This window comes from Acomys russatus, chromosome 2 (assembly GCF_903995435.1).
Source record: "Acomys russatus chromosome 2, mAcoRus1.1, whole genome shotgun sequence".
Lineage (NCBI taxonomy): Eukaryota > Metazoa > Chordata > Mammalia > Rodentia > Muridae > Acomys > Acomys russatus.
The window spans coordinates 82425564-82439991 of record NC_067138.1 but is presented as its reverse complement, the minus strand read 5'-3'; positions in this window follow the sequence as shown (position 1 = coordinate 82439991).

The window sequence follows — 14428 nt, the reverse complement described above, 5'->3', positions numbered from 1 at the left end:
ACATTTCAAATTCTCTAGAATTTTAGATGAATAACAGCAACAATATAGGAGAATATTCAGTTGAGCATCCCTTCTTTATGACACAGATTTTGCTGAGACATGATGAGGAGGAAGAGGAGAAAGGAAAATGAAATTTTCCTCCTCTCTTCATGGCAGACTAAATATCAGTCATGGTTGAAGTTTTTGGAACTTGAATTATTTTGGTCATCTTTTGATTGAACTCTATAGAAACAGTTTGGAAACTGAGTGTGTAAGTAATCATCAACTTGTCTTCAATGGACCAAGAGATAGGGTGTGAAACAATTATAGAAATATGAATGGTTATGTCAGCACAAAGAGTTTCGTGCTGTTTCTCCCAGCTTTATAGATGACTCCACATGATAAAGACCTACCATGTATAGGTATTAATCAAACACTGAGGGGTATTTCTAAGAAAGAATTATATTTGAAGGATATTAACATGCATTTCCTACACCAGACTGGGCTTTCAGAGGAGTGTTCTTAGCACTGCAGTGCCATTCCCTCTGAGAATAGAGAAGGAGGTAAATTGGGAGAAGAGATTGTGACACCATGGGCAAAAATAGCCTTGAATAAAAGAGTACAGGTCATAAATTGATTCCTGGTTTGCATGAATGTGTGTGTGTGTGTGTGTGTGTGTGTGTGTGTGTGTGTGAGAGAGAGAGAGAGAGAGAGAGAGAGAGAGAGAGAGAGAGAGAGAGAGAGAGACAGAGAGAGACAGAGAGAGACAGAGAGACAGAGACAGAGACAGAGAGAGACAGAGAGAAACAGAGAGACAGAGAGACAGAGATTTCTGTGCTGTAGCACAAATAATCAAACTCTTTTGTTTGCCCAGTTTCTTAATGCACTGACTGTTGCAAGCTATTCTTGTGAAGTAATTGAATTCTGAGAAGTAAACATCACTAAATACCATGAAATGCTTCTCATTATGTTGCATATTATTTTTCTCTGCATTGTCTCTCAAAAGGACCTTAAGAGTTTCACCAGGAGCAGGAGTTCAATGCTTTAGCACATGTGCTTTTTAAACATGTTGGAAATCACTAATTAATTTGATCAGTAAACTATGAAATTGGATCCTGGTTTATTCTTCCAGAGTCCAGTTAATAGGTGGTGGCTTTTATCTTTTCTTTCTTTCTTTCTTTCTTTCTTTCTTTCTTTCTTTCTTTCTTTCCTTCTGTCTTTCTTTTAGAAGCACAAGAGCTGATGTAATACAAAGGAGAGTTTTTCCAATATTGAGGGATGAATAAGTCCAGAACCTGGCCACACTGTTAAACTCATGGTTGGATGGGTTATGAAAAGGCAGAAATGGTCTTTGAAGTGTAAACTAAACCTTCTACTTCTCTACAGCAGGTTTTACAAATACAGTCCTTTCAGCAATTCCTACCAATCTACATGTATCTTTTTGAGTATTTCACAAATCCTGAAGGCCAGGACAGTTCAGAAGCGATAGAATGACAGAACAGGGAGAACTGCAGATTGAGAGCCAGGAATTAATCTCTGATGAGATATTTTCATCCTTTTGGCACAGATTTTCTCTGGGTAATATATTGATTCACATTCAGAATGGTAAATAATCTAAATATTGCTTGCCACTAAAAATAAAGTCTTTTAGTTTCAAATGTGTTTGCAGAACCCATTTCTAGACTCTTACTGCATACCATACCTACTTTCTGACACGTATAAAGCTTAAACAAAAGTCCATTTTATTTACCAAATAGTTTTACAAAAATTATCTGTAAAACAGTCAACCTTCTGCTGTGAAGAGTAGTCAACAGTAGTCATATGTAACACACAAAATAACATATGCTCACTGTCAGAGACAATGTCGAAACCAAAGGAGATAAAATGCTGGCATTGTTTTAATGTCTTTCTGGAATTAAGGACTCTCATTTGGGAATGAAATTCATAGAAGAAATGGTCTCTTGAGTTCGATTTATATTATAGAAGCTGAGCTACAGTGAGGCAGTGATTTGACCAAAGCTAGGAAAGGTAACAGAATGCCTCCACCATGAAATGGACACCATATCATAATTGTTTCTATATTTTTATGGAAAATTTTCCATAGGAAGCAGTTATAGCTTCAAATGTCACTGAGATGTCTGTTGCTGGGACGTGGCAATGTTGAGGAAAATTGAATTCTTGCTTTATTCCTGTTTTATGTGTCACAAAGTGGCTTAGTGACCTCAGTTGAGAAAGCACAGGTGATCAGATTCCAGGATGCCTCCTCACTATAGAACTGTGAGTTACAACCCTAGTATCTGTTGTGATGTCTAAGCTTGATTGGCAGGATCTGGAGAGCCCAGTGGTTAGGAGGATCTGTTTTCTTCCAGAGGACCTGGGTTCAGCTCACAGCGTCTACATGGTGGTTCACAACCACTCCTAACTCCAGTTCCAGTGCATCTGCAACACACTTTGGAATTCTGTGGACACTAGCATGCATGTGGATATGCACATGTGTACAGGCAGGCAAAACACTTATATAGACAAAGCAAAATAAATCCAAAGAATTTAAAGAAATACTTATTATCAAATTGACAGGGTTTAGAATCACCATGGAAACAAACCTCTGGGAATATATGTGGGAAAATGTTTTATATACTAACCAGGGTGGGAAGACTTATGTTATCCTATGGGCAGGGGTCCCAGAATGAATAAAAAGGAGAAGTTAAGCTGAGCAGTAACATTCATCTCTTTGCTTCTTAATTTTAGACAAAATGTGACTAGCTGCCTCACATGCTCTCACCATACCTTTCCTTAGCCATCAAAATAATGGCTACTAGCTTTTCTGTTTTCACCTGAGTGCACTGGTGGCAGTATGGCAGTATTACAGGTAAAAATGTTAGCTGGATGGCTAGAGCAACTAGAAACTCTGGACTTGGTCATCATAACTGTACCACAACATCTGTGAGTTCAGACTGGTGCTTTAGGGTTTCATTTCTGTGAAGAGACACCATGCCTAAGACAACTCTTATAAAGTAAAACATTTAACTGGGGCTGACTTACAGTGTCAGAGGTGTCGTCCATTATCATCATGGAGGGAAACATAGCATAGTGAAAAGTGACAAGGGACTGAAGAAGGAGCTGAGAATCTACATCTTGATCCACAGTCAGCAGAAGAAGACTAGGTGCCACACCGGGCATAGCTTGAGCTTAGGAGACTTCAAAGCCTGCCCCCTCAGTGTCACAAAACCATACTTACTCCAAGGCCATACCTCCTAAAAGTGCCATTCCTGATGTACCAAGCATTCAAATAGATGACTCCATGGGGGCTACACACATTCAAAGTACCACAACAGGAAAGTATTAGTTAGAGTGATCTTCCTTAATAGTCTATCATCTTTGAAGGATGACAGGTCCTAGTTGTTCTACTTATCTCTGAGACAATGACAGATAGGGTCTCAATGATGCAAATTAGCACAGACTGGGTCCAGAAAATCTTGCATAAAGACATGTATGTATGTATGTATGTATGTATGTATGTATGTATATGTCAAAATACAGAAGTCTCTAACTGGCAAAAGGAAAGGCTCAGACTCACTCCCTCTACCAGCTGAGGCTCCAGAACGTCTGGAGGTGACCTATAACTCTTTATAATATTAAGACATTGATCACAGGCTGGAGATTTATGCTTCTAATGAGGCATGTGATCTAAGAAGTTGTATGTAGAATTGCATGTAGCATAGCATGTTAAAGAAATCCCCAGCTGTGTAAATGATCCAGAAATGCTGACCTATGAATGTGAACCCAAAAGCTCACATTACGCAACATGAAAGCCAGGACTCTGTATACAAGAACATTTAAACTGCTCAACTTTTGTTCTACTTTGTTCCTCTCTCTCCTTGGGAAACTTATTTTTCTCTTAAATTCTTTCAATTTTCCTTGCTACTATCTCCTTTTCTCTATCCAGTTCCTTGTTCATGGATACAACAACTTGGGACCCTTCCGGAGTGCTCACCAAACTCAAGATGTTCTGAAATTACAAGGCTCATATAGGAACAATGTATAATCAATATTTCTCTTGATTGGAACCTCATGGGTGTGCTAGGAACAAAACTTGCAGCCTGTGCAAGAGCACTATGTGCCTTTAACCATATTCCAGCCTCCACTGTTGAATGTAAGTCTAGTACTGCTAATTTCCTGTAGCAAGTCAAAATTTGTGTCAACTCAGACAACTGGTTATCTTCAAACGTCATTATTATCTCAGTATCTATAGAAGATCTTGTTTGTCTTTGGTACTTCATTTTATAAGTTTATGGAAGCAGATATTACTTACCACCACAAATCAAAAGAGCAGGGGATGCTGGTTAATTCTCTGTGCCCTCACTGTGTGCTTCACCCAGCACTTGAGGCTGTTAAAGATGACAGCTCTGATGCAGCTAGCTCTTTTGGGCTGCTTCTCATTGAAATGTTTTGAAATCTGAAACTCTGCATGGTCATTTTCATGAGTTATTTAAAGCCCCCCTTCTGTGCACTTGAGAATGACGAAGATTCAAGGGTGCCAAAATTTCACATGAATTAACTGGAACTGAATTCTTGTTTTAGATTCCTCACTTCTTCCTATCCACTCTCTTGAGGAATGCTGAAAAATTATGTGGATTTTACAGACTGTTTTTCTTTGCCTTTTTATTTTGTTAAAGATCTTGGCTTATTTCAGTTGGAAAATGATGATTTTTATAAAGCTCTTGCTTTTTTCAAAGCTCTTGCTTTTATTCCCAAAAATTTGATAAAGGATATTTTCTGTCACCACACTTCTTTCTCCTTCCCACACTCTCTACCTTATCTGGCTAAGATTTACTCTTGTAATAGAGAGGAAAGAAAGAAGCAGAGAAAAGCTCTCAACACTTGGAAGAAGCAAGAATCTGCAGTCAAACATCTGAAAATACTTCCAGCTAGCTGTATTTCTTCAGAAGGTCTCTTCTTTTGTTGTTTCTCTCATGTTACTAGCGAAGTCTCTTTACATAAGTACCCACACAATGTTTCCCTGTGTCTATTCTTCCATTTACACATCATGCTGTCCACTATCTGTAGCTGGCTAATAGTAAATGTTAACCTTCATGTAGGTGTGTCTCTAAAAATGACATGTTAAGAAGCCCCTCCCTGCTATGTGGGTTGGGAAGAAATCCTTACATATTTAGACATAGAGAATATTTAGCTTTGAATTCATATTCTCTCTCTCTCTCTCTCTCTCTCTCTCTCTCTCTCTCTCTCTCTCTCTCGTTCTCTCTCTTTCTTTCCTTATATATTCACTTCACATGCATTTTAATTAACTTAAAACAGCAATAAAAAGGGTTTATATGTCTGAAAATATTTTGAATAAGTATTTCTTTTCCCGTTTGAATGATAAATCTGCATAATAAATAGGCATAGAGAATATGGCTATAATCACTCTAAATAATACATTTTCTAAGTATGAATCTGGGATATGGTCAGTTTTATTGACCAAATTCTTTGTTTTCCTATAGCATCTGAAAAACATCAATTGTCTTCCTGTGGATGCTTTTTAAAGCATAGCCACAAGAGCAATTGTAAAAATGATAATGTTGTGTTTGAATGTTTTGATCTTGTGGTGACTTCCACATCAAAACAGTTAAGTTAGGCAGACAAAGGATACTTCCTCAACTGCTGACAGAACAAAACTCCTCTGTACTATGAGCCTTCTTATAGTACATCAATATCAATAGGCATTCAGTGGGAGCCACTTAGACGTCAGTCTTTCCACTGAGCAATCAAGCCCAGTTTGTTCTTTACTCTGTAATTAAAGTCTGGTTTGGGGAGGAAGGGAAAGCAATACCCCTGCAGCTGAAGATAACTTACCACATGGCTTGTAATCTGTAGCTACCCTTTCAACATGGACCTTGAAGATTTGCTCCTGTCTTGCTTTCTGGAAACCTATAGGAAAAGAATTGTCTGCTAAAATTGTGTGTCATCTTCAAAGAGCCTGTTTTTAAAGAATCAGCAGTACAAATGAGCAGGATGAAAATGTGGGATTTACTGAATATACTATAGGCCCTTAGAAAGTACCATCTCCATCCAGATGCTAATACCTGACTTTGCTACACACTTTTGTAGGAAGAAAGAAGAGGTCAACACTAGATATTAAACAACCTTTTTCTTCACCTCCCTGAGGAAGTACCTAATATTTTCCTGGGTGTTTGGCTTTGAGTACAAAGTTCCAGTAAAGAATTTGCATCTTCCACCATACATTCTGAAAGGCATGTTAACTGACTAGAAATTCAATGACTATGGATAGGTTAGAATATTGCAGGCTGAGTCTAATTATAATTTATCTTGGGCTATGTCTAGTCTCCTAAATAATAATTCATAGCCCATCTTTATGTCTAATCAAACACCCTGTGATTGACAGATAAGACCTTTTATAAAGTACTAATTTAATAAAACTCTGGTTTCCAAAAAAACCAGAAAGCTAAGGATGCCATTCAGTGACATCTGAAGCCTATAATAGATATTTTCCCTTTTCTCTTTGTCTATTAATATTTCCACCAATGTATTTACGAAGTGTCTCAGTTTGTCCTGCTCCTATAAGAACGTCATGAGCATGTCACCATTGGAACATAGACTTGGTGATAAAGTAGATTAGTGCATCCAGATCACAGCACTTTTATTGGTCTAAAATTATATCCTTTTTTTTTTTTTTTTTTAATCTCCTTTGAGGTAAAAGGTATGGTTTTGGTCAATACTCTTCTCCTCATGACTTAAGCATGCCACTTGGTTCCCTTTCCCTCATCTCCAAATCCAGACTCCATTGTGGTTTTTGACTCTAGCTTCCAATGTGAGAAGAGAGAAAAGTATTTTTTTTTAATTTTTTTTATTAATTTATTCTTATTACATCTCAATGTTTATCCCATCCCTTGTATCCTCCCATTCTTCCCTCCCTCCCATTTTCCCATTATTCCCCTCCCCTATGACTGTTCCTGAGGGGGATTACCTTCCCCTGTATATGCTCATAGGGTATCAAGTCTCTTCTTGGCAACCTGCTGGAAATGATCATAATGAGTGAGTTAACCCAGAAACAGAAAGAATCAAATGGTATATACTCACTTATATCTGCATACTAGCCCAAGGGGCATGTCCCACGAAAGCCTTCATTTACCAGGAAACTGGGACAGAGGGGAGGACATCCTATTGGGACTCTAAATGAGAGAAGCATGGGAGAATAGCAAAGTAGAAGGATCCAGAGGGTCCTAGAAACCTACAAGAGAAAAGTATCAACACCACAAATTTTACTTGCCCATTAAAAGCAATCATTTTTGTTTCCAGTGCTAAATCTTATTTCTCTATTCAATCTCTCTTATTTTTTAGATAATATGTAAATTTAAAAGATGTATTCAAAGAATTTCCTGAACAAGTATGAATTTGTTCTGTCCTGTCCCATGGGGCAAGTCGAACAAAGTCCCTGAAAGAAGGAGTGTGGATTGAGGGAACAGAGACAGGAAGAATGGAGCCAACATGAGAAGTCCTGATCAAGGCTCCACTATTATTGGAGCAAGCACGACTTATATAGCAAAACACTACAAGCTCTTACACCTGTGTTTGGAACGTTGTTGGTTTTGTGAAAAACAACTCAAAGGTCACAGCATGGAAAAACGCAGCTCAACTGTCAGCCACAGCTGTAAGCACAGTGCTCTACTAGCATGGCCCTCCACATTATCCAAAGATACACTAAGGCAAGTATATCTCAAAAATCACTTAAATATGACATTCTTAAATATCCATATTCTGAAAGGCAAGTCTTTTTTCCTAGGTACTTGTGTTCTGGAATATACCTTCTCAACGGGACCTTCCCTAATCAAGAAAGATGTTTATATATTAAAGGATTTATACAAGAGTTCTCAGGGATTTCCACACTCTTACCCCTGAGGCTTCAATATGCCCATGTTCTATTGCAGAGTCCTCAAATCTGTACATAGCACAAACCACAAATGCTGCCCACATAGGAATGTAAATGTTCTCACTGTCATATTACAGCCCATTCTATCATATCTAATATAGCCTGAATATATTCTCTGTGGTGTTGTTAATGTTAAAACACTCTCATTGGGCTCTTTCCTGTATCATAGGAACATTTTGAAATCACTGCACATGGGACATATGTGCATCACTTTGCTGCATTTCTGTTACTCAGTAGCACATATGGTGAGTGGTATCTGTATTGGACAGTGCAACTTTGCTTTACTGAAATTCCAGGCTTTCCCCTGCATAGACTGAAGGGTGACCTCAGAGATGGACAATGAGCTTATATGCATGAGAAGCCTTGGAAGGCAACCCTCAGGCTCCTGCTGCAATAGGCCCAGAATACACAGGCATGTTCATGTTCTGTAGCTGCTTTCTGTATTTCTTAAGCTTACATCTTTCTGCAGCACCTAGAGACTAAACAAAGAGCCAAGAATATTACCCAGACAGTTATATGAACTGCCTTGTAATACCTAGCTGCTTCAAGCTTTCTATGCCAGTAACCTACAGAGAGTTCACACCTAGAGCTTTCCCACTTCCCGTCTGCCATTCGGTCTTTGCCACATGTGAGGTGCAGAAGACTACCTTAGCTAAATGACCGGCCTCTGTTTAGAGTCACTAGGTAGTGTTGGGCTATTCTCAGTACTTAAGATTCACTTTCAATGAGAAAAACCCACAGACACATGTTATATGGGGAGGGCCCACAGAAGGTGGTAAGGGTATGATCAGCTCTGTTTACTAGGAACAGTCCTGGGCTCTTCTGCATCAGGCCTCTAAGGACAGACACCTTTACCCAGGAGAATGAAAGAGGATGCAATACTTTCAGGTTTTCACATCCCATTCTCTCTTTTTAAAAATTTTAATTTATTATAATTTATTCAGATTACACCCTGATTTTTACCCCCTCTCTTGTATCTTCCTAGTCTCACTCTCCCTTCCTCTTCTGCTCTATTCTCCTCCCCTAGACCTTTGACAGAAGGGGACCTCCTCCCCCACCATATGACCACAGCCTATCAAGTCTTATCCAGATAGCCCACTTCCCCTTCCTCTGTGTGCTTACCAGACTTCCCCACCATGGGGAAGTGATCAAATCAGGGGTAGCAGAGTTTACTCTCTGTAGCCCATGCCTGGAGAGATGGTTCTAAACTCTCATAAAACTGGCTGGAGTTCGTGATTTAAGGAATAGGCAAGATATATATGCTCAAAATGAGGACGGTTAGGACTTTTGTTTTGGCCACAACTAAAGTAGAAAGAAAACTCAAAGGAACAGCCACTTCTGTGGCTGCACAAATTAAAAAGAAGTTTGTACAAATGTTAACCAAGAAAATCTAGAAAAATGTTTGTGCACCCAGAAGTGTAAATGTTAATTTTTAAAACTTTAATTAAAGGAAAATTTAATTACAGCACATAGAAAAGCACTTTTTTCCCCAAGTCCATTTCTTGTTTAAGAAAGTTAAGGAAATTTTTCTATGATATTTTTTCTTTCCTTAGCATTCTTACCTATTAAAATGATTTAAAATGACAGTGAATTATCTAAATAAAAAACCTTTGAGTTTATAAATTGCCATTACATGAAAAGATTTTATTTTAGGGGAAAAAGAAAAACCTATTTTCATAGCTAGGCTAAGGAAGTCACACATCATTATTTTTAAAGTATTTATGATCTCAGAGTCTATGATGCCCTATTACTATGTTTACTACATTTTAGCCACATCTAGAAGTAAGGAACTTCAGGAATTTGAAAGGACCTATGTGTCTTCCCACAGTTTATTAGTTCTGGCAGTAACTAGGTATCTGGCAAAATCCCAGGCAACGAGCTTCAAACTTACGTGCACTGCAGTATTTTTCATTCTATTAAAAATATTCCCCTTTCTATAGTATCTCTTTGAGACATTACATGGTGAGAATGTCATTTCTGCCCTCTGAAAGACTTGCGATGCAAATATAATGCAAAGAGGAAAATCATATCACCACACTGATGAGGAGCTCTAGCTCATCATTTGCTAATTGAGAAACTTCACAAAATATTAATACAAATGTCATATCTCGGTTGGACAGGACAGAGACTAGTGATTTTGATTTGGTTGTAACTTAACATCATCAGTGAGCCTTGAAGTCTGCTATCTTACTCTTGCAGCTAGGGTCTTATCTAGGATGTGAATTTCATTGGGAAGCTGCCTATCTTGAAAAGGAGAGTGAGAATGAGAAGAAAAATGAGACTTGGAGGCTTAACATTTTCACTACTCATCAACAACATGAACATTTTCATGATCAGGGAATGGCACTGCCTTCTGTCAGTATTTCTCATCTTTGTTGTAGCCTGTCCACCCAGGGTCACCTCTTGCCTCTGCAGTGTACATAACTCTGAGGACTGATGGAAAAACAAGGAGGATTATTAGGACTTGGGGGAGAAAAGGAGTTTCTTCTGCTTCAGTCTCATAATTTGGTTAAAGCCTCTTACCATTGTAAGAGCAAGAATTCCAGGATAATTACTAACTCTTGCTGTGGAAGTTATGAGCAGAAGTAGAGTTTATATCCCTTAATATTTGTATTTTTATGTTAAAGCAGCAATGAACCCAGCATGAAGTCAGAATGATGGAAATTTCATCTTTCCAGACATTTTCTGGGAATCTCAAACAAGACTATCAACTTTGTTGACTGGGAAAAATGCCTTGTCTGCATTTATCCCTGAGCTCTACAGCTTTAATCTTATTCTGCATTCCCCAGAAGCTACCTGATGATCTTATTCATGTTCTTTTGTGTGCCACTCCCAAATCTTACATATGGTTATTGTAAAAAATAAAAATAAAAAAGCGGAATGGGTCTCAATCTTAAAGAAGCCCATATCTGTGCATTCCACTGTCTCTGAATGTTTTTTTTCCTCACTCTCTGTCTATCTCTGTCTCTGTCTCTGTCTCTGTCTCTGTCTCTCTCTCTCTCTCTCTCTGTCTCTCTCTCTCTCTTTTATGTTGTAGAAGACTTTAGTAAATGAGCATGGGGAGAGTAGGGATGGAGGGAGGGGTACCTCAGAGAGAGAGATAGAGACAGAGGCAGGAAGAATAAGAAGAGAGAGTTCGTATCCTCTCTTAATGTTCACACTTAAACCTATATTAAATTATCTTTATTAAGCACAACTCTTCTTCATACTGACCAGTTCTGAAATTCTTTTCTGAGTGGAAGTCACCTGCTACAGTGTAACTGAGTCACTGTCCCTAAAATATTAAAGGAACTCATCAGATACATGTGATAGAGTTTAATTGAGCTTCCTGCCTTTGTGTCCCTTGGCAGCTTTGCAGTATAGTCCTTGTCCATGTGTAGCTGTGTATGGAGCTATCTATAAGTGAGCCACCAAAAAGTCATTAAGTATATTGCTTTTCTATTTTAAACTATTAGTATCTATTGACATTTCTGAAAATGGGAAGTAATAATAAACATTTACATGGCTGGGGAGACACCATGGTCGTGGAGAGGGTAGAGAGATACCATGATCATGCAGAGGACCTTCCCACAGAGAGACTCTTCCATTACACACTAGATGTGTGGACCCTGAGATTTTCTTATATGTGAGAAACACCAATGCATCATTAGTGGTAATGGGGTGTTGTCTACATCTATGCTTTCTCCTAGAAAGGAAGGAAGGAGAGAGGAGAGAGAGAGAGAGAGAGAGAGAGAGAGAGAGAGAGAGAGAGAGAGAGAGAGAGAGAGAGAGGAGGACAAAAGCATGAAAAGTCCTGGCATGAACCTCATTAGACATATATGGCAGAGAAACTAATCATGAACTGTCTTGTGTGGATATGAGACTGTATGCTACAAGAAGCAGGCTTCTCCACATTTATCCTTTGCACTTGAATATCTTTGCTTTTACCACAATGGTTCTTTGGGATAGATGGTTGTAACTGACCATCTAACTTGACACTATATATTATCATTGGGGTAGCTGATTTTACCTGTTAATTTGACACAGTCTAGAATCACCTTAAAAGAGAATATCAGGGACTCGTTTTCTTGGTATGGTAGGCCTGTGAGTATGTCTGTGGGGTAGGGTTGCCTTCATTTTGGGAAATTATGTGATAATCAATCTAAAAGTAGGTGTCATCATTCTCCAGTTGGGGTCTTTAACAAGGAAAAGTGAGTTGAACACAGATATAGAGGCATTTATTTTTCTTTGTTCCTTATTGCAGAGGTAATGTTACTAGCCCCTTCCCTTTCCATTTCTCTTTCTTTTATTGGCAATTTTATTTTTTTTACATATACATTTATATTACTACACATATATACAATAAACTACATACGGCCAGAAGAATTATGAAACAAACAGGAATTATATAAATGTTACATTTATAGTGTTTTGGCTATTTGTATTTGGCAATCTTAAAGAAAACATCTTTCCTATCTTGGTGAGTCTAAAATTCTGAAAGAAAATCAATATTTGTCATATCTCATCTCCATCTACTTAAAACATCTACCTAGAACTAAAAACATATTCACCCCTAAACAACTAAGCTTAATTGTAAAACTAAACTAAACTAGTTAGATAAGATCTTCAAAAGCCTCAAAAAACCTACAGAATATGGCATTTAAATATGTTTTTTAATATTTTAAATATTCTTTGACAACAAGACAGGTTAACTCCTAGCAACACCCAGCCTACCTCAAAGAAAATGATGAACATCAAAGAACCTCCTTATGGAGATGGCTTCAAATGTGGCAAACAAAACACTGGGCAAAATGTACTCCTTTTGGCTACAGACAGAATTCTGTCCAAACATGGGCAAGCTTGGATGCATGAAGAGTTGATAGCCAAACTCTGACAAGACAGGGTAAGCAATTCCTCAATAGTTCCTGCTTCCCAAATATGTCTGTTAGATATATTGGGCCCAAAGGCAGAAGATGATGCTCCACCATTATAGAATTTTGGGTGATTGTTCAGGCAGTAAAACTGTCTCTGTCATTATTTCATTTTGGAAGCTGCTTACCTGCACTTCCAGTTTACTCAGGTAATTAAGTTTTATTCCTTCTCAAGTCTCTTTACATTTTGTTGCATTTACTTTCCTGATATGATAGACCTGGAACTGTGAGTTGAACCAAATCCATTTTCCTCAATTGAGTTTTAAAAAATTTTTTATTTTATTTTTTACATATACATTTATATTATTACACATATATCCAGTAAACTACCATTAGCAAGAAGAACTATGAAACAATCAGGAATTATATAAATGATACATTCTTAGTGTTTTGGCTATTTTTATTTGAAAGCCTTGATGAAAATATCTTTCCTATGTTGGTGCATCTAAAATTCAGTTTTTGTCAAAATATGTTATTACAACAACAAAAGTAAAACTAGGGCATCCTAGGAAGATGTACAGGCTTATATTTTTGAGGAACATATTAGAAGTTTACAGAAATTAAGTCTGTGAAGATAAAACTCCTTAGTCATAGTTTCATGTGAGCTCAAACCATTTTTGCCCACTTTAATATGATATTCAGTTTGCCATAGTGAAAAAAATTGCTCTAGACTTTAGAAATTAAATTAGATGCCCTCACATGAAAGCGTTATAATATTGGGTTCATTTATTCCTAGTAGGTTATGGTAGCTGGTAGATTTTAATGTCGTTAGTATTTTAAGTGGCTTCATGTACAAACTCAAGTCAATCCTCATAAAATATTACTTGTGATATGTATATTAATCATAAATCATAAAGATGGAGAGGGTATAAATTTTATTGTCATGACAATAGCAATACAGACATAATTTAAGTGGAGGAAAGATTTCTTTTGTTCAAAGTTTCACAGGTTTCTATCTATGGTTGACTGGAATCATGTTTTTTTTGTGCTATGGTAGAACATCATGGATCATGACATCCAGAGTACATCAACTGACAATTGAAGCCCAAAACTACCACCATTAACAATGACAAAAAAAAAATACTGATTAGCATACTGATGAAAGAAGTAATTATGGTGCTGGAGAGACTGCGTAGAGGTTAAGAGCACTGGATACTCTCCCAGAGGACCTGGATTTCATGCCTATCAAACACAAGAGGGTTCACACCCTCCGATAACTCCAGTTCCAAGGAATCCAAAATCTTCTGTCCTAGATGGATATTACACATACTAACAGGCAAATAGACATCCATGAAGGCAAAATACCTATACAAAGAAAATAAAGTTAAAAACTAAAAGAGAAATTTAAAAAGAAGTAAGTATGATGGTAGTGCAATGTGAACCCAGACAATTCTTACCACAGAGAAATCCAGTTTCTTTGTCTCCAAAGGTTCTTAACTCATCCAGGCAACTAAACTGTTTTCTATTTTTTCTTAGTGGGCTCGTTTTGGAAGATAATCAAAGGTTTCTTTTTCTTCTGGGGGAGGTATGAGTCTTACTACTTAACCAGGCTGCTGTTTACGCAAAACAAAGGCTTCACTTCAAAGAATAA